This window comes from Entelurus aequoreus, linkage group LG03, assembly GCF_033978785.1.
Source record: "Entelurus aequoreus isolate RoL-2023_Sb linkage group LG03, RoL_Eaeq_v1.1, whole genome shotgun sequence".
NCBI lineage: Eukaryota > Metazoa > Chordata > Actinopteri > Syngnathiformes > Syngnathidae > Entelurus > Entelurus aequoreus.
Window position 1 is genome coordinate 40,921,662 of NC_084733.1, and position 5,631 is coordinate 40,927,292.

General features: G+C 39.8%; 1 protein-coding gene across 1 annotated transcript in view; it reads right to left on the reverse strand.

The window, feature by feature from the left end:
• Nucleotides 1-3,617: 3,617 nt before the first annotated feature.
• The window catches only part of LOC133645651 (zinc finger BED domain-containing protein 5-like), a 31,645-nt gene continuing 29,631 nt past the window's right edge, over nucleotides 3,618-5,631 (reverse strand). The window contains exon 2 of the mRNA XM_062040495.1: nucleotides 3,618-3,636. The gene's annotated coding sequence lies outside the window, so the exon portion shown is untranslated. The remainder of the gene's footprint in view (nucleotides 3,637-5,631) is intronic.

The following is a 5,631-nucleotide window of genomic DNA, read 5'->3' on the forward strand; positions in this document are numbered from 1 at the left end:
GACTTTTCATATACCGGTAGGCTGGTTATTTTGATAACGTACAGTTGAGCACTTTGTATTACTTTGCACCGTTGTATTATTTGTACTCTGCACGAATGCTGTTCGCCATGTCAAAGATGTGAAAGTTTGATTGAATGATTGAAAGATTTATTGTTAATAAATGGGACGCTTTGCGTTCCCAAACAGTCATCTCTGTCCCGACAATCCCCTCCGTGGTAGCAGGAACCCCTATATACTACGGTAATTACACATCAAAACCCTGCGGCTTATAGTCGGGTGCGGCTTATATATGGAGCAATCTGTATGTTCCCCTAAATTTAGCTGGTGCGGCTTATAGTCAGGTGCGGCTTATAGTCCGGAAATTACGGTATATATTTTTCTATTTATTTTAGTTCCTTTTTGCCAACTAGAATTTCTTATTAGAGGTTTACAAACTAATAATTTAGTAGTTCCATAATTAATTATTCTTTTCCATCTTTTCCCAATTACTCCACTTAGTTGATAAAATGAAAAGCTTGAACAAGCATCACCATACATAGTTCTAAATTCATCATACTTCATCATTTTACCATTCTCATTGATAATATCATTGACAAAAATGATTCCTCTTTCAAACATATTTTTCCAAAAGAAAGGCTTTCCATCTATTACAATATTAGAGTTCATCCATATTATCTGCTGCAAAATATCGTCTCTTTTTTCTGGCACATAAAATTGAAAACACCACTATGAGTGGATTGTTTCCTTTCCCAGCAGACTCTCTACATAAGAAAAATGGAAGGGGATCACTTGTAAAAAAGGATACAATTTCTTTTGATACAGTACATGTTTTTTGTCCAACAGGACACTTGTGTACCACTCAGTGTTTAAATACATCTTTGGAACAATTGATGCTTTTAAAGACAGACACATAGCTTCAAGGTTGAGAAGTTTCAGGCCCCCATATTCATACTCTTTGTACAAAACCTTTCTTTTAATCTTTTCTGGTTTGCCGTTCCAGACAAAATCGAAGACCCTCCGCTCATAAATCTTAAAAAAGTTTTGTGATGGAGCTGGTAATGACAAAAACAAATAAATAAATTGAGGAATAATTAACGAGTTGGCAATAGACATTTTACCATACAAGGTTAGGGATTGCATAATTTTGTCCAGCTTTCTTAGTCGATTATCATAATTTACTGAGCCTAGATCTTCCAGATTCTCTGGGACAACAACACCAAGTATGTTAACTGGTCCATCCGTCCACAAAACAGGCACTTTGCATTCCATTCGAAAGGACGTTCCTTTTAGATTTCCGATCCTTAACATTTTACATTTATCATAATTAAGGCTAGACTGCTGTGAAAATATGTCCAAAAGATTAAGAAGGTTCCGCAAACAATGAGGAAAAATCTTATCTTTGTGAATCAGCCTTTTCTGACATGAACTTCGTCAAGAGCAAACACAGAACACGCCTCACTGATGCACTTCTGCAAGACTAACTCAGAGTTGCAGTGTCAAGTTACACACCAGAGTACAACACACTAGTTAACAGCATGCAATGCCAGGCTTCCCACTAACTGACAAAGAAACAGATAACAGATTTGGTGTCCAGTTCAAAGTGTGACATGATTTAAAAATTTGAGAGTTTACTTTTGTATTTTACATGAGTTATTATTTGTACAAACATGGTGCAAAGCAATTCATGATTTGTTAAAAAATGTTAGTGGCCAGCTAGTTAAAATGGGATATTGTGATTTCACAAGACTGTCTTAGAAGTGATCATTTGAAAATGTTCAATTTGAAAAATGTGCACTTAGAGAAAATATAAAAATAAAGTGTTGCATATTGATATTTATCTGTTTCTATATATATTTATTGTGAGAAATCATTAAGATGATCAGTGTTTCCACAAAGATAAATATCATTAATTATTAATAATAACATAGTTAAAGGTAAATTGAGCAAATTGGCTATTTCTGGCAATTTACTTAAGTGTGTATCAAACTGGTAGCCCTTCGCATTAATCAGTACCCAAGAAGTAGCTCTTGGTTTCAAAAAGGTTGGTGACCCCTGCTGTAGGATGACTTCTGATTCCCATTGTTTTGAATGCTGCATGGCTATTGCTGTAAAATTGTTAGGGTAGGTCATTACACGTTTTATAAATGTCTTCCACTAGATCAGTGCTTCTCAATCAGCTCACTTACGGGGGCTCAACAACCCCCGGCCCCGGCCCCAACCCCAACACCACCCTCCCCCCACCTCCTGCCCAAAAACACAGTTAGAAAAAAAAAAAAATCACGACTTCACTCAACAGAACAGCAACAATGCAAAAATATCACCTATTTAAAAAAACAAAACTTTTTTTCATGAATATATCTCTTTCGCGACAGGCACATGCACCTCTGTGCGAGTGTAATAGGAGCCAGTCAATTTCATGTAAAGTGCTGGCGATCCGGGAGACTGCCTGTGTTTTAGCTCAATGGTAGTACAATGGTCTCTCACACAGGCGATGTGGGTTAGAGTAAAAGCAACGCAATCAAGAGAGAGAGAGGACACAATAGCTAGCGGAAGCTGAGCTGTTAGTGATTGACTGCTATGAACACCAATCATTGCATTCCGCCGTCAAAATTTGGGGCCCCTGACTGTGTGGGGCCCCTGGGCTTCATCCCAGGTAAGCTTGTGCATTAAGGTGGCCTTATCTGTACACGTGTGTTCCTGTGTACCTACTACTTCTACTGGGTAGAACAGAGAACCTGTTAAATAGATTGAACACGGCTGTCACCTGGCTGCAGGCTTTTGTATTGTTCTAAAATGAATACTAGAGTGTAGACCCAAATAATAAAATTCTCCCCCTGACACCTCACCGCGAGACCCCAGAGGCTCCCAAGCCACTATTTGGGAAACACTGCATTCGATAAAGTCTGATATGTAGCATTTATAGTCGCACAAACACAGGTCACAGTTTTAGTGTTTCATTATATCAGATCGTAGCAGACTTGGCCTAAGGACATTTGTTCCTGATAAATGTCAGTTCATAGTTTAATAAGAGCAGGCCTTGTTATTGGAACTCATCTGTTTTATTGGCCAACTTTTACAGTAAATGCTTAGTTTCATAAAGACTTAACACACCGGTTGTCAGCTAGCGATTTGCACTGTAGTTGCAAGCTAGAGATTAAGAGCGCTGTATTATATTTTTTGAATGTCTTAATACTGCACAATAACAAGGTACCTTTAGTACCAGTTTCATTCAAAACACAATTTTATACAAGATTGTGGAGGTTGCCCTCCAGGGGGTTCTTCGGACCACCAATCAATGCCATGAGAGCACGGATCAGGGTTACAATACAGTTTTATTTGCTTCATTCCACAGGTTGATTTTCAGCGATTGTCTTTTCTGTCCGTCTTTGTCACTCTTTCGTTCTCACTCCAGCTTCCCTCCAGCTCCGACAACTCTCTCCTCCCGGCTGCTGCCTTTTAACAGAGCGACAGGTGATTAGATAACCAGGCCCAGGTGGGCCATCTACGCACCTGTCGCTGATCTCGAAGCCGGTCCTGGCACACCCCGCTTCGCTGCAGGTCTTTGTGCACCCCTCCACAAAGATATCAAAGTAGGGCTCTGTGCTCCATCGCTCTATCAGCTTGGGCGTCCTCGGCCTGGAAAACGTGGAAGACACCTAATGTAGCGCTATTGCTAAACATTTCAAATAAAAACATAAAACAGTGACTTACAATGTCCAGATGCCGACTGATGGCATGGTTGTTCCTAGCGACGTTGTCAGGTATTATCAGTATCAAGTTGCTAAAATGTGGATTTAAAAAAATTGACCAACTTTCTGGCTTGGTGCCACAACCCTTTACGATACAAAAAATTATGACATAATTTTCAAACATCCTTTTGATTGATGGACAAAGAAAAGTGTCCAAAATGTCAATGCAAATTTGTGCATTTATTGACGATGCAATGATAGCCATCTCCCCAGTGCCATTACCTGACATGCAGCCCCATATTACCAATGGAAATGTGCACGTTTTCTTCAGGCAGTCTTCTTCTTAAATCTCTTTGAAGCTGCATCATCACCTTGCCCAATACAGATTTGCGATAACTGTACAGGTGAGATGCACGATTTATAATCTTGCATGAACTTTTCCTAACTCAACGGCAATACAGAAGCAGAAGCTCCTCAATCTCCTTCTTCTTAATTTTATGGCGGGCCACAGCCAACGTTATTAGCAGCTTAAGCTAGCTACTAGCTGGTAGCTGGCTACTTGCTAGTGGTCGAGCAAGGTGATGTGTCACGACGCCAGAAAAGTAGTTCTACTGTGTTAGCTCTTATAATAACAATGTCGCTAAAGCTTGGTGAACATGCATGCAAATTTAGTCGAAGTGTTTGGGATATTTTTTTTTAGATGAATCCTAATTACCTGCATTGTTAGCTGCCTTGTACCAGCAGTTTTTCTCTATTTAGAATGCACGTAAAAGGGAAATACATGTGTGTTCTTGTCACACATAAGGATCGTGGATAATGGCAAAAATCCACGTTTGCCCGGTGTTTAAAATTTTAAAAAAATGTTTATTTTGCAGAGAAATACCTGCTGCATCTTTTTCCAAAGTGTATAACTGTGTGTTTCCGTGTAAATAGCTGGCAAGTCTCCCTGTGGTGCTGTGCACACATAAGATACTCTGGTTGGGGTTATGAGCACGGTGGGAGTTGGACATGTTGGGGCTGAATGAGGGCATTTAGTGGCGACAGTTAAAAATACTCCATGCTGGCCATGAGCAGCACGGTCACAGCTTATGTCAACACTCAGCAATCTGCACGAAAGCCTGATTAAGATAACGGTTTACCAAGCCTGTAAAGAGCAGACCCCAGCATGCATTAGGTATCTAGCACCCCGTTTTTATTCATTTAAACTACACTTTAATTTTAAGAGAGAACCTTCAATGTCAGCAATTTACCTTCAACATTTTCTGGATTCTGCCCCAGTATCAGAAGCTATCCTGAGTTAGAAGTTTTTTTTTTGTTTCCCCATCAGCTCAGGCTGAGCTGCTCATACATCGGGGCTGATACAACAATTTAATTTCCCTGATTCAATCCGGCCATTAAATGATTTTAGTCGGAGGCAAATGGAGAGCTGTTTGCCGTTTATCAGGCTGAAAGGCTTCCTTACGCTCATATTAATGACAGCATTACAGTAATATAGGTGTTTATGATAGATGTGGGGCTTATTCAGAGTTAATAAAACATTCTCTTTCCAATGTGTTCCACATAAGTGCTTTTTGTTTGTTCTGTTTGGTCTCATGTGTGAGCAGGAGACCATTAACTGGAGACAAACATTTTTACCAGTGGTTTGTGAAAGTGTTCCCTGAAATGCAGACTGGGAATGCACTGAAAGACAGCACATCACGTTCTCCGTTCGTCTCAGAACAGCAGGAGAGGAAACGCAATGAAAGTTCAATTTAACCCTTTCTCACTTTTTCTGACTTGGGGAGAGAGGCGGGGCTGGTTGTCACACTTTTTAGTCTTGTGTAAATTGTCATTCTTAGATTGAATTAAAGCTTAGTGTCGAAATGTGCATCCCTCTCATTTTCCAACTATTTGTAACTATAAGGTACTAACAATCAAAGACAGTCCGACACAACTCAGTCAG